The sequence below is a fragment of the Lampetra fluviatilis genome, chromosome 1 (assembly GCF_964198595.1).
Source record: "Lampetra fluviatilis chromosome 1, kcLamFluv1.1, whole genome shotgun sequence".
Taxonomy (NCBI): Eukaryota; Metazoa; Chordata; class Hyperoartia; order Petromyzontiformes; family Petromyzontidae; genus Lampetra; species Lampetra fluviatilis.
The window spans coordinates 19617952-19642991 of NC_136275.1; the positions used below are offsets into that span (position 1 = coordinate 19617952).

A 25040-nucleotide genomic window follows, 5' to 3' on the forward strand; every position below is an offset into this window, starting at 1 on the left:
TCTGATTAGGATTTTGCTGGATTGATTCTTACATATAGCATCTGGAGATGTTTTTGTTTTTATATGCTGTTAAAAAATATTAGTATTCAGGTGATACAATATTGTGCCTGTGCTTTTTAGAGATGATTATTTGTACTGTCTTCAATTACTCAACGGAATATGAGTTTGAGTACTCAACTAGTCGGATTATATGGAAATAGTTGGAATTTTAAAAAGGCTCACTTCTGTGCCCAAGTGTTACTGGACGGGAGGTGATAGGCGGGGCTTGGTGACATAATCGACATCGTCAGCCGCATCACACTGGGTGAGGTTTCAGGGGGTTTCCCTCCTTCGGGAGGCAGGATGTGATGGCAGCCTTTATTTAAAAGGGCCTGAGTCATTGACCACAACATGTAGAAGGTTCGAATATTCAATCTATAAATCGACTTAATCGACTGATCGTTCCAGCTCTAGTCTTAATGGTCATTTTTTCACTTTGAAATTATTATTTTTGTTTCAGCATTAACATGTAAAATTCCACCTGAAGGTATTGCACAATTACAATATAACTGTCAATACCCATGGGTCAGCACATGGGCAAAAAGCCCAGCGTTCCAATGAAGCTCTGCTGTGCTCTTGGCCCGCAGCATATGCACCCAGCTGCTCAACGTCATCTGAATTGAAGTCTTCAATTGCTTGTGTACGTGGCTATCTGCATCCGTCCGCCCTCACGAAATGAAAAGGAAATGGGGTGAATAAATGGACCGCTACAGCGAAGCCAAGCAGGCGTGAGCACCCCACCCCCACCACCACCCCCAGGACCCTGCTCCCCATCCGCCTTGTCACCATGGTAGCCTCGCAGCCATGGCGATAGGGTATCCATGGCGACAGCCCTGCGGTACTGAGCGGGTTGCTGGCAAGTGGGGTGGGGGTGGGGGGGTGCTGCCGATGCGTTGGTGCTGCCGATGCGTTTGCGCAGCACGCGGATCAGGTGCTGCAAAGGAGGAGGATCCACGGTTCTCTCTCTTGCGCGCGCGCGCACGCGGGCGGGGAGCAGTCGAAGTGACCTTGAGTCGGAGCGAAACGGAATAGCAGCAGTTAGCAAGTGAGCTTCAGAGTGCTTGTAGGCAGAATGACGATGCAGGTAGGCTGCGCGCACATTCCATCAGTCGTTAACGATTGCAGTGTTTGCAATGCAGGTATTTTTTAGTGTTTATCTCGCGTGTTTTGCACGTTTTTTTATAGTTGCTATTTTCTGTTGATGTATAGCTTACTGTGTTATTTGTATTATGGTTACAGCGTGATGATTAAAATGACTAAGCATGAGCAATGAGTAATTATTTAAAACCGAATGAAATTGAAATTGTCCATACTAACTGAATTTAATGGAATTTGGTATATAAAATGTAAATAATGATGAGGTTAATTTTCACTGTATACAGCACTGTGTGTGTGGAGATGTCTGCGGTGTGTATAATGTAAAATGTGCAATGTCTGTTGATGTGTGTGAGCAGATGGATTTAGGATTATTTTGGGAAATTAATCTTTGTTGGATTTATATATTTTCTAAAATATTATGGCAGATTAAATGCCGTACACAATTATTTGTAAAACGTGGATACATCAAAGCTTAGAAAGGCTGTCTTGGAATTCAGTACACACTGTTTAATTTGTCCAAAAAATGGTAATAAATAATGTCGTTGCCAGATACTAAGTGTATACATATCTCAACTGCAGCTCACTGATAAATGAACAAAATTACTACGGAAGATGTCAGAACGTAGTAACAGTTATACAATGTAGTGTCTGTAATTATGAAACATAAAACACATGTTTTTGCTATGTGGGCATGTCACGTATGCATTGAGTGAATGGATAATGTTTAATTATTTTTTTTTACAGTAGAAAATGTTAATTCCTGCTGCGCATGAGAAAGTTTACAGACGCCACCAAGTTATTTACATTGTTGTTGACATGTGGTGCCTTCAGGCTCATTCTTTTACGTAACTAAATTGCCTGGGCATAAATATATTTAATTTGTTATTGTGCAAAGTCAGACATACAGTGTACTGTATGTATGACCATAATGGCTTCATTAAATATCGATCTAAATGTATACGTTCCCCAGCAGAGAGCTCAAGCAGATACTGTAATGATTTTACGTTAATTACATTTTTTAAAATCGACATAGAATCCCATACAATTAGTTTGCTCGTTGTGATGTATGCACGTTACGGTTCTGTATAATTTCACAAATATTTTATTTTATAACCACAGGGATAGTTCCAGGCATGTTTTTTTGTTTGAGGTCTCGGCTGGCATAAATATTGTAAATGTGAGTCGCTTTGCACCGCCTTGCCGCGGAGACATAAATTACATAAAAAATATGGATCGTGAATGTAAACATGAGGCTGTGTGCATGCTAATCTACCACTCCAAACAGGGCCCTTTGTTACCCACCGTGCGCATGTGGCCGAAAAGGCCCCCCGTGTTTTCCCTTTCAAACAATTCACTTGCGTGTATTTGAGTGACAGTGTATTTGGATGTATGATTTTTATCTTCTTTGTTGCACGAATATTAATACATTTTTACAATTGAAGCCACGTTTTTATTCGAAACCCATTGTTGATTTTACGTTGATAACTGGGCATTTATACTTCGCATTGATTCGTTCATTTCTCAAACTGAATGCAATTTCACAGATTTTTGGAATCTCACAATTAATATCACGTACTGTAACCACACGATTCAGATCGGCACGTGTCACTATTATTGTCTCATTGCATCAACATCATCTTTCCTCCACCACCGAGATCGTAAATGGTTTAACATGAATTTAAGTTTGGCATGCTTGGGCATTTTGAGATGACAGTATAAATACAATGTATGTTGGTCAATCGCAATAATGTAGCAATAACTTACAAGCACTTTTTCAGACCCCTGCTGGATGAAGACATCCCCAAACCCCATCACTCGTGCGGGTTGATTGACCAAAATTCACCACACTGGCGGACCAATGTATTGAACTATTGGTCAATGATCACGTTAATTAGTGAATGGGCCACTTGTTAATTCAGTGCCTTGTGCTTGATAGATATATATTCGCGTGACCTTTGTCAGGTACATTATAACCAAATGGGGATAGAAAGCACAGTACAGTATTGTTTACAAATACACATTACTGTGATATAATATAAGTCTAAAAAAAGACAAAGATAAGCCCGTATAACCTTAACAGACTTTTGGGGAAAGTCCTGTTAGCGAGTACCATTGAAGGTCAGCACGGCACATGAGGGGGTGGGTGGCCAGCACCACGCCTGGCCGCCTTTGTCTCCCTAGTGGCGATATTTACACACCACACCAGGTAGTCATTTTAGACTGATTCGACCTAGAGGAGGCCCAGGACCGGTTCAGATAATCATCACTGATGTTGGCTGTGAGCGAGAATCGAGCTCGGGTCACTGAGTTCGAAGCACAGTATGCTAACCGCTCCACTATCGTGCACACACACACACGTATATAGTGGCCGACACAATACAACCTCATTAAAATATGTATAATGAAAATATATAACTAAGACCTTTTATACAAACCGTGGACTCTGTGTCTTTTGGTTAATGGTCCTTTGTGTATAATATGAATAGCGATGAATATACCATTAAAATGCACAATTTGGTCAAAAGAATAAGGTGTTATCTTTATACGCATGGTATTAAAATCAGAATTCCCCTTCACATTTGTTGTAATTTAGTTGCACTGGTACTTTATAACGTACATATATCTAACACTTGATCGGCATCATTATCCTCTCTGTAATATTGACCCATTTATATATTCCGCAAGCATGAAATCACAACCATTTTGGTCTCATTACCCCTTGTCAGATGCAGACACTGTATAATCGACCCTGTCTTTATTTCAACATCTCCATTATAATGCTGTCTATTTAAACATTCAGCTTTTGTTACTCGTTACCTCTCATGCCATTAAAATTGCAGGGTTTTTTGTGTTGTAAATTAATCTTTGCTTAATTCAGAATTGCATAAAATGTAACTTGGAAAAGTCTACGGTCACTGTTCAGCTTGTAGTTTATTTCATAGGGATAAAGGAAAATGTGTTTGAAGCCGCACATATGACTCTTATTGTTTCCTTCTTGCACCAAATCGTCCGTCCTTCATATATGTAAAAAAATGGATCATGATTATTAGCCATGGTCTATCCAGAGCTGAATGGAGACCTTCTCATGCTGTTGCCATCCGTCGCGATATTTGTGATGTAACAATTCTCACGTACACGAAACATTTTTTGACACGCATTGTTGGAAGTGCACACATGCATGTATTTTCAACTTCTTTCGCATTGTACGTAACCAACCGTGATAATCGGAAGTGGTGGCACAGAGGTTGGTGTTCTGCGCAATTTACCCGACGACTTGAGTTTAATTCCCAGCCATGGCCAACATCAGTGGCGAGTGATATCAGAAGATATCCTGCTTCCCCCCCACCACGTATTGTTTTGTCAACAAACTCCCACATCTCCAGTGGCATGAGGACGACTTCATCTAGCAGTGGATTACCATCATCCATGATCATTCCACTGCTGGCTGAACGCTTCCCCAAGCCACATAGAACCTATGCACATGATTATTTTGTTTCACTATCTACTATCGATGGATGTATATATGAATGCGCTGCAATCCATGGGAAGCGAATTATTTTTTTAAGCAGTTTGTCCAAATATGTATCTAGAACTTCTTTTGCACCGTGCATAGTCAATCGTGCTAATCGGAGGTGCGGGAAATAGTGCTTTAGAAGGAAAACAATTTGTAGGGCTATTATTTATAGCACTTGATAACATATTCCAATATGCAGGACTTGCACACGACATCCACCAATGGTAACATAGGCACATAGCCAAAAATGAGTTGTTTGCAAATGTGGTTTCTTTGCTTGGCTGTTAGTATGCTCAGATATATCTATATTTGTACGTGTGAGACCTCGTACGAATGGCGCTGTATAACATCGAGTTTTAGTTATCTGTAAGCTTTAACCACAACAGTCCTCTGCGAACCAGTTAACATCTTTCCGTTTAATTTTTTTGAAACTCTACTTTGTGTTCATGAACCTGGCAATTGTAGATTGGCTCTCATATTTCACAACTAAATTAGCTGGCATTACACCTGTGTGCATTATATTGAATGACTGCAGCCTTTTTTACTTCCCAGCCCGCGAACCGCACCGGGTATCTTTAGACATTTTATTATTTAGTGTCCGGGGTAAGCAAACGTGCAGTTCATTTAATGAGCTGCATTCTCGTTTCACAGTAACTCGTTTCATACGTGCAAAATTATCATGAATTTTTTTAAACACATTCTATTTTCACCTTGTAGGTGAGAATTGACATTCAACTGTCATGGCAGCAACATACTCTTATAGTGTGCCACTTCCACAGTATAAGTCGAGTGTTAATTGCAAGTACAATTGAAATTGACACCGGAAAAAGGTGACGTCGTTTCCTTTGGAAATTCAAGTGCTTGCCAATTCAGCTTTATATTGCAGTGCTTCACGTCATCGTTGCTATCGCGTGATGGAATAGCGTTATATAAATCATGCGTTATTATTACTTTGCCTTTGCACATTGTACGAATATTTGGCAGGATATTTTTGGCCAGTGGCACGCTCTCATAATTGTTTCACTTCGTCATTGCTATGGCTTAGTGTAATATCGTTATAAAAGTAATGCGTTGTTATTATTACTTTGCCTTTACACATTGTACGAATGTTTGGCAGTATATTTTTGGTTAGTGGCACGCTCTCATAATTGTTTAAAGGACAGCCGAGCGCAGTATCAGACTCTTCCATTCACACTCCACAATTGCGCTCTCTTTATATCATAGTTTCATGTTATGCTCCACCTGTGTTTAATATAATCATTTTGATTCCCATCCTTAACATTACAAATTTTACATCTGTGATTATGCCCTCAAGAATTCTGAAATCCATCTGTTTAAAAAAAAAAATTATCAGACGGTTTAAAAAGATATGTACGGAGGACTTAAAATTTTGAACAATATTATTTAATATGAACGTAGTAATATAGAATTCACCAGCATGCAAAGTGCATTATTACAGCATACAAAGTGCATGATTAATGTGTCTTCGTCGCATTTAGAGGTAGAATCTTGATACAAATGTAGATGAAAATTGGTGTGACACGATAGTGGGAGTTTGCAGCACCCTAGGCGAAGATGAAGTACAATACTTTCTAATAAATAAGATAAATTATTCAATGTGTTTGTTTACAAAATAAGTAGAGTGCCTGAATAACCTAATGTCACGATGACACGGGCTTTGGCTTAATATACATGGGATGGGCAGATTAATAGTGCACTGACACTTTCTTCTGCCTGCTGGTCTTGTTCAATAACAGATGGTTTGAGAAAATTCCCTCACATTGGCTGGGTAAATGTGCGTTTTCGTTCTGGTGCTCGTCACGATTCACTTGCAAGCACTTCAGCGACACTTTGATGTTTTTCACTGCTTACCGTATTGCGGCAGTGCCTTGCACTCTCTGACCTTTTGTTTTAGCCTTCCCAGATTGTTACGAGAACACATTCCTTTCTTGAAACAGTATTTAAAATGAAATGTTTATTGTTTTATTTGTATTCTTGGTTCTTTCGGTAAAGTCACGTAGAAGGGAAATAATAAAAGAATACAAAATTTAAACCAATATTTGTATTATTTAATAATAATAAATATTATTTTATAATGAAAATATAGAAGGGAAATAATAAAATAAAAAATATTAAACTATTTTTTTATAACTTTATTATTTCCCTTCTACGTGACTTTACCGAAAGAACCAAGAATATGAATCCCTGCAGTCACGAAAGCTTTAAATCGAAATTTTTTGTGTGTTTGCTTTCACTTATATATATGCAATTGAAGGGGACATTATTGGTCCGGTGGTTAGCATATTGTCATATTATCTCAGTGACCTGAGTTCGATTTCTGGCGAAGGCTAACATCATTGCTGAGTGACATATGAACTTGTTCTATTTGTCTTCTTGGTTCTTTCGGTAAAGTCACGTAGAAGGGAAGTAATAAAATAATAAAAATAAAACATAATTTTATTATTTTATTACTTCCCTTATTTTATTACTTCCCTTCTACGTGACTTTACCGAAAGAACCAAGAAGATGAATCCCTGCAGTCACGAAAGCTTTAAATCGAAAAATTGTTCTATTTGCCCCCATTCATCAACTCGCACGGACCAGAGTGGTCAAGTAAGGTCAAACAATCCAATGATCAACACATCCAGTAGTGCATTGAGATATTGCTGTAACATTTGTACTTATTTTAATATGTATTTATGATTGGCAAAAATTAAACACTACACCTTCACATATTAGGGTCATCTCCTTGCTGTAAAACCAAGCTTAACGTAGAACTTGACATTTTGCAAGCAAATGCAAGTCAGCAGGGTCAAAGCACCAGCAATGTTATTTCTCTCGTGAATCCTAGCAGTTGCTGCCAGCCCCGTCACTTCTGAAAGACGTTCAGACTCAGGCTTTCACATTCAGTGAGATGAAGTCATGTGCTGCAGCGATTAATGTCTTCTGCTATTTCCCTCTGCTCCATCCGTGCCAGGTGCCCACGTTAACTACCTCGCCTGGTATGCAGGAAGTTGTGGGCTCTATTCCGACCAAAAAGAAGAGCTACGTATTTCAATTTAAAGCTTTCGTGACTGCAGGGATTCATCTTCTTGGTTCTTTCGGTAAAGTCACGTAGAATGGAAATAATAAAATAATAAAAATAAAACATAATAAAACAATTCTCACGACGTTTCGGACTCTGTCTTCTCGACAGACCTGTTCTTCACCTGAGGACGGCTGCTTGCGTTGTAGCCGAAACGTCGTGAGAATTATTTTAATATGTTTTATTTTTATTATTTTATTACTTCCATTCTACGTGACTTTACCGAAAGAACCAAGAAGATGAAGAGCTACGTAGCTCAGTGAGCCTAACCTGGTAAACTAACAAAAAGCTTTTAGTCGTTTTAGGCGTGCGGCACCAGTAACTCACCTGGCATCGTCACGCAGCCTCTTAAGTCCTTGATGATCTTGCATTTCCTAAGTGTTGCTGAGTTGCCAGAACCGGTATTTGTGTAGGGATTTGTGCTGCATTTCTGTGACTTCTTCTGGCTTCAAACTGTCACACCCAATGAACTCAAAACCCTTTATGGGCAGCCAACGTAAGGCAATGTCTGTGTAAATGTTCTCCTGAGATGTCATTCAAAGCCAGTGTTGCTGAGGAGCCAACGTGGTTCCTTCATCACCCAGTTTGGCTCTTAGTCATCACGGCAGCTGTGGGGATGATGGTTTCATTTTGTTTAAGTTACAGATCATCTTTCAACTTGAATGTTTCTTCAGCTGATATGCTGCAAACCCTCAAACACGAATTTAATAGCAGGATTACTACGGCTAAACATTTTTTAAGTTATACTGCACTGTTAGTCTAATCTAATGATTGAAAAATGTGTGCTTGTTTAAAAATGTGTGCTTGTGCACCGCTACCAACGCAACGGCTTCACCAATTAATTAGTTTAATTGTTGGATTATAATTTGTATCTTTATTTGAAGCTTTCGTGACTGCAGGAATCCATACTCTTTGGTTCTTTCGGTAAAGTCACGTAGGTATAAAATGAAATAAATCACGACGTTTTGGGCGCAACACAAGCATCCGTCATCAGGTTATAATATGTACTTTTGTCATAAAAAATATGTAAAAATGATAGCTTTTCAAGTACTCTTTAATACAAAATGTCATCATCACGTCATCATCATATATGAGCCATAATATAAAATATTATACTTTAATTCATAATACTGTACTGTATCTGTTTTATTAATTTCTATAATTACTTCATGGGATCTCCTTTGCCAGTTCCAAAATATGATAATAGGGTTTTTCCATTTTGTCTGGAAACAAAACAGGTGTTAAGATGTTAAAACACCAAACTGGAACCTTTTACAAGGAATCATGTCTGCATTAACCACAATGCTTGTGGTCAGAATGCAAACAAAAACATACTTTGATAATATATGCATGGTCCTTGAAACTGATGGGTCCACACTAGAGACAGATTTCTTTTGAGCCTCGTCTCAAACGTACACGCCTTTTGGCGTCCTCTGGTCTAACACCGTGGTTAATGCAGACATGATTCCGTGTAAAAGGTTTCAGTTTGGTGTTTTAACATCTTAACACCTGTTTTGTTGCCAGAAAAAAGGGGAAAACCCTATTACCATCTATAATTACTGTACTGTAATATACATGACATGTTTTTTTTTATCACATTCCTTGTAATGCCAAAAGTATAATTGTGAGTTATTAAAGGGTTGTGATGAAAAACTGCAGTAGCCATAATTATGCAAACTCTTACGTGTAGAGAAGAACGTGGGTATAAGTAATTAGTTATCATCTAGTTATTGGTGGTACTTATATTTTTGTCATACACCCAACTTCACCGATGTTCCTCCTCTAACATTTTAGTGACGAGTGCTATATCATGTGCAATGTTGACGTCGTCCTGCACTATTTAAGACCGGAAACAGGTGGATGGCTTCACTATTCTGGCAAATCACCCGAAGATGCTGGATGTAATTTCCAGCAAAACGTCGTACTCAAATTGTAAATGTTGTGGATTCACTTTTCAAACACACCGGTGGGCTGAAAAAGTAATTAATTGGCGTTTTGTTAACGTGACACATTTCTTCCTGATTGGCCGTGTCGGGGGGGGGGAGGGTTGCGACACACTTATACTTACACGGTCTAACCCAAAAACTTTTATTATGAATAATACTGGTCGCGAAAGCCTACGTGTTAAACTCATGTGCAGAGTGTGGGCTCGGAGGGCTTCATGATGGGAGGGTGACCCGTAGCAATCGGGGAGAATTACAAACCCATCCTCTCACTCTCCCTAATGCAGAGACAGAGAGACGTCCTGGAAGTTTCCAGGAGTTAGTAGCAGGGCCCCCCCAGAGAGTTGATAATTATAGCGGCGCTGCATGCAGTCAAAGTTCACTCATTATTGCACGACTTTGCATCAGCTTCTCTTTGCATTTCTGTCATCACCGATTCTCTGTCCAGGATACAGGCACCGTTGAGATAAAGTGCCCTGCTATGCGCAGCTTATGGATGAAATGAGCGGGAGTGCCCTTGAATATTTATCAAAAATTACGTGAGCAGTAAAAAAATGTATGGAGAGATCATACTCACACCAGAATATTGTATGTCCATCATTGCAGCAATTGCTCATGCCCGATTATAGTGAACTTTTTCTCTAATTTCTTTAACTTTCCACAGAACATAGAACTGAGACTACATAACTCGGATGAAACACGTTAATATCAAATGCCTGCAGTCACGAAAAGCTTTAAGTCACGTTTTTGTCAACTTTACTGAAATTAGGTGATTGCACATTTTTACAATATTATTTACTTGAGATCTATGATCGGGCAGTCTCATATAACGATTAGTAGTACAGCATTGCCCTACGAGGCCATAGGGTAATCCTGTAAAGGGTAAAGGTGAAGCCCTGAAATGTTCGCTCAAACTCATGTGCCCTCACACACGAGTTTTCCCTGCGGGGGAAAAAATGACTTCATTAGCGACATGGGATGTTGTTAAATCACAGTTTTATGGTGACTTGTTTTTCAGACTGCAGATTAGAGGACTTTTTTTTATCAGTCGGCACAGTGATGACCATAGTCTAAATAGAAATCACTGAATTGGGTTTGTTGTTATCCTTCACCCGTATTTGAATTATACGAATTAACTACATTGTTAAAATGGATTTACGTCCGTTAGTCAGTGTCATTCACAACAGTGTGAAAGACGAGGTCGAATACCCTCTCGAGAGGGTATTGAACCTACTCTTCCATACTGACCAGACGTCTTTGAAATCGGTGGAAGTACCCAAACATTACCCTGCCATATGCAACGTGCCAATCCACGTGCAGTGACGTACCCATTTATACTTTTAGGTAGACAGGGGTGGGTGACTTTAGCCAACTTGAACCGTTGTATCAACTGCGGCACCGGGGAGATTAAATAGAACCCATTGATCCAAGTCCAGCATGCTAACCATATACCACGGCAGCACCCCACGATACGTCGTACGAGGACAGAAATGTGGAATGTTCCCACTTTGAGCTCTCTCCCTTGTTAAAATATCCCGTACTGTATGTTTTGGCATGTTTACCTTAGTTGTCCGGTTGCTTGGCCATTCCCTTTGTTTCCCGATACACTCCATTGATCCTTCAACAGGACAGAACATTGTCATCTTTCCGATTACATTATAATTTTGTGATTCTTCCAGATAAAAAAAAAACACATTCCTGCGGAGGGAGCTGGTAGGAACGTTGGGTTGCTTGGTCAATGGCCAGGTTCAACGGCGGCGTGGTGTATTCCGCAAATATGGCCGACTGTGAGGGCGGGCACAAGCCGGCGTGAGTAGGTCAAACGTTTAAGGGCACCACGGGGTGGCCAGCCCCTCCCCACCCAGGCCCACCCCTCCCACCCCCCACCCAGCCCCACCCACTCCACCAAGCCCCTCCCCACCCTCCCCACCCAGCCCCTCCCCACCCTCCCCACCCAGCCCTTCCCCACCCTCCCCTCTTCACCCAGCCCCACCCCTCCCATTTTTGGATGGACGGACGGACGGACAGAATAATCCCCTGTGGGCTGGTGGAACCAGGTGGTTCCTACCAGTACTAGAATCGTATCCGTAGAATGTAGAGGCAGCGTCAGGAGTGACGAAAAGCTGAATTTAAATTCCCATTGCTATTAAGCTGCAACCATATGAACCATTCTGGCACATAGGCTTTCGTGACCAATATTATTCATAATACAGTTTTTTTTTCTTGGGTTAGGTCACGTGAGTATGAGTGTGTCGTTGACCCGTCACCACCCGACACAGCCAACCAGTAAGGTTGTGTGTTGGAGAGTAAATCCACATAATGTACTATTTGAGTACCGTGACGTTTCGCTGGCAATTACATTATTACATTATGGCGTATACCTGGTCCTGAAGGGACATGGGGGAGACATCTGAGGCATAGGAGGGTTTTGGATAAGTCGAGAGTAGGCATTATTAATCATCATGGGTCCATGTGGCATCAGCTTTGAATGCCACCATCAACACTCACTGAGATCTCGGTCACCTCTTTCACTGGCCTCCATGAGCACAGTTGCTCACACGAGCTTGCACGGCTCACTTAGTCGCAAAGATTTGATCGCATACTACTACTGCGCGCGAACGCACACACTCACTCTTGAATGTCTCACACCGACACGCTAAATTTCATGAAGTGGCAGCTGTCGGACACATACAGTGGGTATATAACATTTTTTACCATCTCATTCGTGTTGTTTCTTGTTTTGGTATCGCACCCATCCCGTTATGTTCACTCAATTAGCATACAACGCACTATTAGCAAATTATTTACATACCATTTGCATGCACATTTCATATCTAGGTATTGCATGCATGATACGATGCATGTATCATGTGGGCCTAATTGATGCATCGATGGTTCTTGAATAATATCTATAATTTTCTCCATGCAGCACGTACTTATCAATATTTTATTCAAAGTGGCAATTATAGATTTTTTTTTGCATATACAGCATGGGTATATTACACTGCCGTTGTTAATGTGAATTAGGCAGAGTCTGACGTGAGTGGAGCCCTTGAATCGTAATAATAAATCAAACGTGGGCATATTTCAAATCAATCAGCTGGGAAAAATATGCAAAATCTTCCAGGCTACGCCTTGCCCTTTGAAGGCACACACTGCTCAAAGCGCCCAGCGCGCTCTGTGTGCAACGTACTGCCTGCGGTGATTTTCTGCTCTCACGTCCTGAGATAGGGTTCAGGGCTCCAAAGTGGCTTTGTCTTTGCAGGTTACACCCATGGCATTTACAGAGACTCTCGATCCATTCTAGATTTGAAGCTTTCGTGACTGCAAGGATTCATACTCTTTATTATTTTTATTATTTATTTTTACCTACGTGACTTTACCGAAAAAACCTAAGAGTATACTCTCGATCCATCGCGATTTGAAAACAACCATGTTTTGCCACACGTATGTGTGGTTAATGCAGACTTGATGCCTTGCAAAAAGGTATCTATTTGGTGTTTTAACATCTTAACACCTTTTTTATTTCCAGACAGGGTCAAGCCTATTCTTATTTTTGTTCATCAATTTTATTCTGTGTTGCCGTCCCGCATCCTGGGTAATAACTTGTATAACCAGACCTCTTGTTCCGTGTCTCCACGTGCACATTAAAGACCTATTGGTTTTGTAGTAGTATTTGTTTAAACAAGCAACTTTGGGCCAGTTTTGACTTCAGCCTGACTCTGCTAATGAGACCCAGAAGGTGAAACAGTTCGGTGCAGAATCTGTTTGTTGAAACAGGTCCTGCTGGATAACATCGGTCTAGAAAGCCAATGTGGAGATGCATAAACCAAGCCCTGGTGTGTATGGTATTGTATCAAAGGTTTTGAAAATTGGTAGAAGTAAAGTTGCCTGTAAGGGTATCCCCAGGGACCATATATCACCATGATAATTTTCAGCCCTTTGCCAATCTGTTGGATGAAGACCTCCCCACGCTGTGTTGTTCAATGACGTTGTTGGACCATACTTTACCACGCTGGTCAGTGCGGGCTGGTGAAGGGTACGCCCAGGATTGGTTCAGATATCAGTGGCCACTGATGTTAGCCATGGTCAGGAATCAAACTAAAATCGACGGGTTCATCAGGCGGTGTACAAACCGCTGCATTACCGTTGCCTCGTCTTCACATGCATGTTATGCGTTAGGCATGTAACTATTGTAACCATTGACTGAATCCCACCAGCGATGTGTTGAATCATCACGATTCAGGATTGCAATTCAATTAATGTTGCACAAAGTTATTAATTGAATCGCGATCCTCCACAAATGCAGAGCAACATTTACTCGATTGGTGTATAATTTTGTTATGAAATCAGCAGCATTATACTTTCCTCTTGCTTGTGCAGTTATGCCCTCCTCACCAGGTCAATAAAAAACGGATTACATTGATAATGACATTGCCCTCTGTTTTTGTTTTGAGCCCCTGTGAGCTCATCCTTAATTTTTCGCTCTGTTTTGTGCCGTCACACGCGAGTTTTGCCTTACGGGGGAAGGGGGGGGACAGCTTCATGAGCTGCACGGGATGTTGTTAAATCACATATGGTGACTTATTTTTCAGATTGCAGATCAAGGACTTTTATCAGGCAGAATCGTGATAACCATAATCTAAAGAGAATCACTGAATTGGGTTTGTCGTTATCCTTCACCCGTATTTTAATGATACGAATTATCTACATTGTTAAAACGTAATTTATGTCTGTTAGTCAATCTGTCATTCACAACACTTATTTAAGCAATTTTCATTGTACAAATTCAAGTAAGGACTCGAGATTGAACTAATTATTCGGTGATGCAGCATTGTAAGTGGTGTGCACAAGCAATAAAAACAACTAATCATATTCATCAATGACACTGTAGTCTTAAAATAAAAAATGGAAATAGGAAACATTTGGGGCAATGGACCTTTTGCAGAGGTAAACTATTGTGTGAATTTTTTTTCCACAATGCTCATTTCATTGCCTTTTTTCTAAATGTATAACATGCCTCACAGTCACTACTTAAGTCAAGAGTTGTAGAACTGAAGAAACATGTGGTGGAAAAAACATGTGGGGGACAAATGGAGTCTTTGGTGGCAGCGGGGGGCGCGGAATTAAACCATGAAATTGCACAAGCATTTTAAAGTACAAAAATAACATGTTCCAACAAGGAGGACTTCGTGCAGGTAAATACAACCTGAATTGAATACTTTGCAATACTTTTGTTGAGACTGAGTGGGTGGCTGACCCACTTGCTTTGTTTCCAATGTAGTTTCACAATAGACCACATTAAAAACCCGAGTCCTTTCAATGACAATTACTCATTGAGAGGTGGGTTAAAAGTTAAACATCTTTTCTATTTATAAGCTTATCAAAGGCACAATATCTCATCTCAATAAGGGCAGGAAATTGCTCATTTAGTCGAGCATAAGACTTCCAGTCATTCGACTATGTGCTCAATTTATAGCAACAAAAGTACGGCTTAATTGTGAGCTGTCATATTCATGGGGAATTTACACCACTCGCTGAGCACCATCTGAAGGGATTACCACTCCTATGTTGAATGTAATATGGAGACTCACTCTAATGCTTGCAAAAGAGCCGCAAAGTAAAGCTCATCTTATTTACCTGTCTAGGTTAATGTATCTATCGACAACTAATTTCCCTTCTGAGCTGGGTACCATCGATATTTGTGCTCATTCTAAGTTTTATTTTGTTTCAATCCCTGGTGCTTACCGCTTGATATCAGCTGGAGCTATCTAGAAACTGTGCCCTGTAAATATTCCATGTTACATTAAGCCCTGGTACTGACCTTTACCTTGTTACACAGCATGTGTCTTTATACCTTTACATATATCTCTTCACTTGGTGTCTGTTTGGATACTTGCACATGCGGACTGGTAGGGTGATTTATTTCTTCTGATGGTACAAATGTTTCAAAAACGACTGTCATTTTGGTAAATAAAGTGTCTAATACACAAGGGTGAGGGAAAAACAGTGAAGCTAAATACTGCAATGACCAGCTGAGCTACAGGTAAAGGTGCAGCCCTAAAATGATGCGCTCACACTACCACCAGCAGAAGGTTATCCACTCGAGGGAGCTCAAGAGAACCCCTTGCGGATGATATATTTGGCCTACTCTTCCACACTGGTCAGATATCTCAGAAAGATTTTTGAGTACTCACACATTTCCACCAGCAGGACCGTGCTCATCAGCTGCTATAAATAAATCTAAACATGCTTTTAGAGTATTTGGCTGCTATATATGTCCACGTGATAAGCCACTTCGTTGAACTATCATGTGTGGCCAGGTCGCTGATGAAAATGAACTAATAGCTCAGTGAGCTTTACCCGGTAAAATTTAGTTTTAGTATATTTATTTATAGTGATTTCCTTACCTTTTCTATACTTTGCACTCCTATTATTTTTGTATTGTTGTTGTAACTTTCTGACCTGTCCTTATTTGACGTTTGTGACAACGAGCTTCATAGCTCATAGGATTTTTCCAGAATAGCTAAAGATTCTGATCGGCTAACTGTGGTGACAACCCATTTATACCACACAAGAGGCTGGCAGAATTCGAGAAACTTTCCCCATTCTTTAAACTGCCATGCTGGGAGATCGAATCGAAATGGTGACTGCTTGTTTGCGAATCCAGCGAGCTGACCAATGCACCGCGGCAGCATCCGAGCCATAAGCTTCGTCCATAATTAGGATCCTCTCTCGGTTTTTTCTGGTGCCGCTGTTCAAGCCATAAATGATGCAGCAATATATAAATACTGTAGTATGCATTCTACTGTTGTTTTTTCACACGGAATTCAAGTTCATTTATTAGGTATAGCCCTGTGAGCCATTCGGCTCTTGAATCGGGTGCAACCGCAACAAACAAAAAACAAAAACATGAACAAAAAACATCTTAAAGTGAACATGTAACTGAGTGCAAACAGAAAATCCAAGAAAAGACAGCAAAATATTGCAGAAAAAAACACCGTACACCAACGCTGTGTGCAAAAATCCCAGTGGGATGCAAGTCAAACAACCAACAACAACCACAAGACAACTTAGATTAAGGCCATCAGTCTAACTCTGTACTACAACAAACAAACATGGCTAAACCAATATACTTTTCGAAATCACCAAAATAAAGCCATGAAACTAATGAAACAGTGATCATAGGAACTGTGACCGAATTTTCACAATAAACGACGCAAACAACATGTACTACCAAACTCTGCAGCCATAGCTGGCTGCATGAGTCACTCCACAACAGTAGGAGCATCAATCAGAGTATTATCATTTTTCAACGCACCTTTAAGATCAGCAGTTATGGTTAGTACTGTACATGTGAAACCCTTGATACAATACGATGACCTGAGGCCGTGACCTATGACCCTGAAGGTGATGTGGGTTCCTTCCCACGCCACTTCCTCCCCATGCTACTTCATTTTAAATACCAATGGACATCGTTCCTTTAATATGCATTCCGCTTGCATGGATTCTTATTACTCTATTGAGGATGGTTCATTTACTCAGTACATCTTCATGCAAAAACTATACTTGCAAATATTATGGAGACTTTTGACGCTGAGAAAAATGTGAATAGTATGTACTTCAACGAATTTCTCTCACAAGCTTTACCTGAGCCAGGCTAGCTTTTCTAAAAATAGATAACAATCACATTTTAATATATAAAAGTAGCAATATTTGATAAACCACTCGCCCACTCAGCCAGTCTATGTAGTCTAACGCTATTTGATAGCTTTGAAATTAATGATAAACAACAATTTACTATAACTTACGAGGCATAACACAACACCTTTGGAGATTAGTTGCTTCTCCCACTGCTTGATTAGCTTTTCCCCCAGCATGTAAAATGTTTACTCTGCTGGATCGACTATAAAGAGCCATTTCTCTCCTGCTGTTAAGCCGTCTTGATTGATGCTAAAGAGACTATTGGACTCGCAACTCGTGCATGGTCCTCCAAACATGACTTTCTACGTGGCCTGCAAATCACACCTCAGAGAAATTCCAATATTAACGATCTCCTTAAGTAGCCACCCCCTGCCCCAGCCATCAGTGCGCCCCTTGCATCCCATTCTCTATGTAAAGTAATACATTCGCTCATGCCCCAAGGTGCAATTAGCAGTACAGCGAGCATCGTACCGCCATTTTTGATTATTTACGCCTGTCTCAAAAAACGCACAGCATTGGTACAAATGTTGTTATTAATATAAAGTATTGCTCACTCTGTCGAGGGCAGAGAAAGGTTAACTAGATCCGATGCTGCTGTGTTCATTAGCCACAAGGCATTTTTCTTTTCTACAGATGCAAAGAAATGTAATGACAGGCGCATAATATTGACCTGAGGCCTACTGGATAAATAATATAACAGCCTTGTATGTATGCTGAACTTATTTGCACCGTACGTAACCAACTGTGCTATTCTATGCTCAGTATAATTGTGCATTTCTCTGTTACTGTGCCAATTACTATTATAGAATTTAGATTGTTAATTACTCATTTTGTTATATTTGGAATTCCAAATGCCAAACGTGAAAATTCAGGCCATATTAAGAGATAGCTGAGTGGACTATTGCTCAGCTTAGAAAGTCTCAGACAGGGTCCTCAAAACTCCAGGCTTCATACCTGTCCATAGTTTAATAATGTACAGCTCTTTCTCAATCCTCTGCTGGATGAAGGCCACCCTGATGGAAGCCATAGCCTCGAAAATAACTCAGGATTTACAGTGCAGTGCAATGACTGCTTTGCCACCAGTCTCACCCAGTATAGTTTAGCTGTCTACAGGCAGTCCCCGGGAAGGGTTAGGTTCCCGAGAACGATGATCTGTAGCCCGAATTTTCCGTATATCATAAACTGAACAATTTCCCTCCAAAATCAACGATAAAATCCCATAGCCAGAAATAGTTGTGCCTCCCCTACTCGATTACTAGTTTGTTATCTCTCCGTACTGTATCGCTCTGCCGTGCGTTTTCTATCGTTACCTGTAGCGTATTGCTGTACATACGCTCTGCACTCCCTATGATTCTTGCATTTCATTAAATATCTACCCTAATACTACCCACAGTTAAACTAATGGAACATATACTCTATCCAATTGTTTATGAATACCATAAATCATTTTAATATTAATTGTTAACAGAAAGCAGTCCGTTTCGAATGTTCGTTTACCGTGCATTAGGCCAGGCCTAGACTTCTCCGATCGCTGTTGACTGAGACCAAAAGCAATCAAAGTATAATTGTGTTAAATAAAGTACATACAATAAATAAACTTAAAATGAAGAAAACTAGCAATAGAAACAGAGGGGGAAATTAGTTCTAAGCACAGAAATCAAACAATTAGGTAATGCAGAGTAGCTATTAATCACTGCCTTGGGGAAGATGCTGCCCGCCTTACGCCTTGCTCCGCAGTATTCATCTGCAACCTCACCGCGCTCCACTACTTACGCTTACGTAACTAACGCAAACATTTCCGAAAATTGCATTTTTTTACATGATTTTTCGGAGCATTTTCGTAATGTCGGATTTCCATAAGTCGGGCCTTCTGCTACCCAGGGACTCACTGTATTTAATTTTCTTTACCAATTATCAAATGTGCAAAATATTTAGACACTTCATTGGAATTTAATTGCCAAGTCGACAAAAGCCGGCCAAATAAAAATAAATGCAGGCCAAGGTGGACACGATAACTCTATTTTTGGAACCCATGGGATAGTTTACAGCATGGCCAGTGTGGTTGGGTGAAGATGAGTTTTAATATACTGCAGAAATAATAAGACTAGAGCGTAGACTACCAGATTTATGTGGACATTAAAGAGGGTCTTTATGTGCCATTGTCATGAAAACCAAATATGGGGTATTGCCTGTAGTGGATGCATTCACAATTCACCCTTCACAGGAAAGTTGCCAATACATAACAACATCGCGCTGAGCCAGGACAGAAATCTCTGGGACAAAACTGCTCCATGCAAATATTTCGCACATAGATGATGATGGATGATAATTCTATATATAGTTCGATAAAATTATGCTGTTATAAATAGATTTGATCAGTCTTGGGGTCTAATTATTTTCTGAAACCCATTTCATTTTAATCACAATACTTAATGCAAAGTATAATTTTACATTTTCTCAGTATGCTTTCATTGTCCTCTAAATGTATGAAACAAATGGGACTATTAGAGTAATATTTTGAATTAAATGGAAGTAAAGTAATCACATTTATTCTAGATTTGAAGCTTTCGTGACTGCAAGGAATCATCTTCTTAGGTTTTTTTCGGTAAAGTCACGTAGAAAGTAAAATAAAATAAAAACAAAAATCACGACGTTTCGGAGGCAACACAAGTCTCCGTCATCAGGTGGGACCCTCACAGCCAGATTAGCTGTATCAAGTGAGGCAATGATTCAAGATGTAATCCCTTAAAAGCGAGTTGAGGGGGGAGGGAAAGGGAGGGGGGAGCTCATCAGACTATGGTAGCCAATGAAAGGAACGTATCGGGAGGGAGGGGGGGCGAGGCCAAAAGGGTGGGCGATGGACGTGGAAGCGCTTGTGCGCAAGCGGCCAATTACTGCACACGCCAACACAATGGAGCGATTGTGCGCAAGCGGCCAGCCACTGCACCCGCCAACACAATGGGCAGAGAGGAGGAGGGGAGGTCTAATACACATGATAGACAAAAGAACGAAAATGATGATGGGTACAAACTTAGGGGGAGCTCATCAGACTATGGTAGCCAATGAATGGAACGTATCGGGAGGGAGGGGGGGGGCGGAGGGGGGCGAGGCCAAAAGGGTGGGCGACGGACGTGGAAGCGCTTGTGCGCAAGCGGCCAATTACTGCACACGCCAACACAATGGAGAGAGAGGGGGAGGGGGGGTCTGATACACATGATAGACAAAAGAACGAAAATGCCCATGTTTATACCAATGCTGGCTGAACAATGAAGAGAGTACTGTTAAAATAACTGGGGATGTTAACACTCGGTAAAGTACAGTAAAATAGTGCCTGTCAGATAAGATGGTCCAAAAAATTTGTGATTAAGTCTTTTTTGCGTGGTTGATAACATCTTTCCAGTAATCATTGGAAAGATGTTATCAACCACGCAAAAAAGACTTAATCACAAATTTTTTGGACCATCTTATCTGACAGGCACTATTTTACTGTACTTTACCGAGTGTTAACATCCCCAGTTATTTTAACAGTACTCTCTTCATTGTTCAGCCAGCATTGGTATAAACATGGGCATTTTCGTTCTTTTGTCTATCATGTGTATCAGACCCCCCCTCCCCCTCTCTCTCCATTGTGTTGGCGTGTGCAGTAATTGGCCGCTTGCGCACAAGCGCTTCCACGTCCGTCGCCCACCCTTTTGGCCTCGCCCCCCCCCGCCCCCCCCCCGCCCCCCCCCCCGCCCCCCCCCCCTCCCTCCCGATACGTTCCATTCATTGGCTACCATAGTCTGATGAGCTCCCCCTAAGTTTGTACCCATCATCATTTTCGTTCTTTTGTCTATCATGTGTATTAGACCTCCCCTCCTCCTCTCTGCCCATTGTGTTGGCGGGTGCAGTGGCTGGCCGCTTGCGCACAATCGCTCCATTGTGTTGGCGTGTGCAGTAATTGGCCGCTTGCGCACAAGCGCTTCCACGTCCATCGCCCACCCTTTTGGCCTCGCCCCCCCTCCCTCCCGATACGTTCCTTTCATTGGCTACCATAGTCTGATGAGCTCCCCCCTCCCTCTCCCTCCCCCCTCAACTCGCTTTTAAGGGATTACATCTTGAATCATTGCCTCACTTGATACAGCTAATCTGGCTGTGAGGGTCCCACCTGATGACGGAGACTTGTGTTGCCTCCGAAACGTCGTGATTTTTGTTTTTATTTTATTTTACTTTCTACGTGACTTTACCGAAAAAACCTAAGAAGATAATCACATTTAATCTGCATGCTGATTACATTTGAATGTCATTTAAATAAATATCGCATACAGTAATAGGGGTAGAGGTTGATTTTAATGAGGCTACTAATACAGGAAGATGCCGTCGTGTTCATGGTTAGCACACGGGACGTGGGACGGGTAATCATGGGACGTGGGACGTGTAATCATTCTCCAAGCACAGAAGTTGAAATCTCCCCACTTCTATCAACCCAGCAGTATAAACGAGTACACTAAAACTAATCTATTTTATTTTACCACGTAAGGCCCATTGAGCTATATAACTCTTTTTAGTCCACTGGCCACAAATTATAGCTCATCGAAGTGGCTTATCACGTGGAATGTATAGCAGCCAAATACCGGAGGACCGAGAGAAAAATCCACGTGCTCACAGGGTCGGGATCGAACCCACGACCTCCTCCATACCACATGTGGTGGAGTAAAGTGTGGGTGCTCTGGCCTCTTGGAAAAGCTTCTGGTTTGAAAGAGGAGGCCAAAATGCCCTTGAGTGGAGGCACCATCTGTCAGTAGTGGCGTGACCAAGAAATTCCAGTGGCTGCAACTTCACTTTTTTGTGTTAATTTTATTGTCGTTGCCCCGCACCTCCGATTAGCATGGTTTGCTACGTACGGTGCAAACGAAGCTCAACATACATACACATACCTTGGAAGGCAAATGCTCTAGAGTAGTAGGTGTTGCTATTGGTGCTGCTATATCAAACAGCAAGAGTATATTGGCCTCTTCCTTTCATTGTTCTGCAGGTGACAGCATTCCAAACCCTGTTCCAGAGACAGACCAAGAACTAAACTGTGTTATCACGGCCAAAATAGAAGGTAAGCCCCGAACACAAGGGAAGACTCTCGACATGCACACCTTTCATAGCTCTAATCTGATTGCCATTGAATCGTGTGGTCATAACTGCTGTGAATATATAAAGCCACTAAGCGCATTGTCCGTACTACTAGCGTGACATTGCATTTTACTAAGCCTAAGGAACGCAACACTCTCTTCAACATTACTGGTGGGAAACAAAATTTCACAAGAGACCTATATTCGGTCCGTATTTTGTGCGCAAAATGTTGTTTTATCTTTGTTGGTGCCCTACCAACAAATATACTGAGATGCCAAAGCCAACGTCAACTTAATAGCTTAATCCTACAGAATATTGCTTTAACTATTGAAGTTGGAGACCTGAGTCAAATTAATATCCATACACACGAGTAGAAAAACATGTATCTGCAAGTCTATTGTATAATTGCTAAGATTATATAAATTATAAGCTGCAGTAACACTCTATCTCAAATCGGCAGTTTTTCAATCATCAGCCATGGTCAATCCACTACTGAACAACGACCTCACGAAGTTGCCAACATACTTCATGATCCTGCAATGGTTCTTGTAACGCTCAGTATATTATTCACCGATTCTTATTAATCGAAGTACATGTACAAATATCTTCTTCAGGCAGCCAATTAGCATGGCAGCAGAGCAATCTCTTCTGTTTTGTTTACTGTCGGGGCCTAACCGCGTGGTGTGTTCACGCTGTTTTGTTGACAGAAATTTCAGCTCAGATAGTGGAGAAGGCGAAGGCCGGGGCGGTGGCCTTTTTGGTTGGCGAGGGTCAGAAGCAAACGGAGACGGCGTCGGCACACAGGGTAGCGGAAGCTGGTGAGATGACGCACTCCTTGCGACGCACGCACGATTGCAGCAGCAGCACGCGCGCTAACGAGCCGAGATGTTTCATGTTGTGCTGACAAGCGGAGAGTTCTTTTGCTGGCCTACAGAGACATCTGTTATAGGAGGAGAGTGGGTGCGTGCGGATGATGGAAATTCGCAATATTAAACTCTTTATTAAAAACGATCGTGGTCATTAGCTAAGAGCGTTGTTTAAATATTGAAATGCTGGCCAAGAAGCATTAGAATAAACACAATTGGAATTTGGAATAATCATAAAGAAGTTGGACAAGATACAGTTTATTTCATGCACAAACCACATATCTTGTATACAGTGAGGGAAAAAGTATTTGATCCCCTGCTGATTTTGTACGTTTTCCCACTGACAAAGAAATGATCAGTCTATAATTTTAATGGTAGGTTACTTTGAACAGTGAGAGACAGAATAACAACAACAAAATCCAGAAAAACGCATGTCAAAAATGTTTTAAATTGATTTGCATTTTAATGAGGGAAAAAAGTATTTGACCCCTCCGCAAACATGACTTAGCACCTGGTGGAAAAACCCTTGTTGGCAATTACAGAGGTCAGACGTTTCTTGTAATCGGCCACCAGGTTTGCACACATCTCAGGAGGGATTTTGTCCCACTCCTCTTTGCAGATTTTCTCCAAGTCATTAAGGTTTCGAGGCTGACGTTTTTCAACTCGAACCTTCAGCTCCCTCCACAGATTTTCTATGGGATTAAGGTCTGGAGATTGGCTAGGCCACTCCAGGACCTTAATGTGCTTCTTCTTGAGCCACTCCTTTGTTGCCTTGGCCGTGTGTTTTGGGTCATTGTCATGCTGGAATACCCATCCACGACCCATTTTCAATGCCCTGGCTGAGGGAAGGAGGTTCTCACTCAAGATTTGACGGTACATGACCCCGTCCATCGTCCCTTTAATGCGGTGAAGTTGTCCTGTCCCCTTAGCAGAAAAACACCCCCAAAGCATGTTTCCACCTCCATGTTTGACGGTGGGGATGGTGTTCTTGGGGTCATAGGCAGCATTCCTCCTCCTCCAAACACGGCGAGTTGAGTTGATGCCAAAGAGCTCCATTTTGGTCTCATCTGACCACAACACTTTCACCCAGTTGTCCTCTGAATCATTCAGATGTTCATTGGCAAACTTCAAACAGGCATGTATATGTGCTTTCTTGAGCAGGGGGACCTTGCGGGCGCTGCAGGATTTCAGTCCTTCACGGCGTAGTGTGTTACCAACTGTTTTCTTGGTGACTGGTACCAGCTGCCTTGAGATCATTGACAAGATCCTCCCGTGTAGTTCTGGGCTGATTCCTCACCGTTCTCATGATCATTGCAACTCCACGAGGTGAGACCTTGCATGGAGCCCAAGGCCGAGGGAGATGGACAGTTCTTTTGTGTTTCTTCCATTTGCGAATAATCGCACCAACTGTTGTCACTTTCTCACCAAGCTGCTTGGCGATGGTCTTGTAGCCCATTCCAGCCTTGTGTAGGTCTACAATCTTGTCCCTGACATCCTTGTAGAGCTCTTTGGTCTTGGCCATGTTGGAGAGTTTGGAATCTGATTGATTGCTTCTGTGAACAGGTGTCTTTTATACAGGTAACAAGCTGAGATTAGGAGCACTCCCTTTAAGAGTGTGCTCCTAATCTCAGCTCGTTACCTGTATGAAAGACACCTGGGAGCCAGAAATCTTTCTGATCGAGAGGGGG

At 41.4% G+C, this 25040-nt stretch overlaps 1 protein-coding gene across 1 annotated transcript in view; it reads left to right on the top strand.

Annotated features, from left to right (window-relative positions):
* The first annotated feature begins 1110 nt into the window (after positions 1-1110).
* The window catches only part of LOC144933725 (uncharacterized), a 61005-nt gene continuing 37075 nt past the window's right edge, over positions 1111-25040 (top strand). The window contains exons 1-3 of the mRNA XM_078858796.1: positions 1111-1123; positions 22398-22469; positions 23194-23304. The gene's annotated coding sequence lies outside the window, so the exon portion shown is untranslated. The remainder of the gene's footprint in view (positions 1124-22397; positions 22470-23193; positions 23305-25040) is intronic.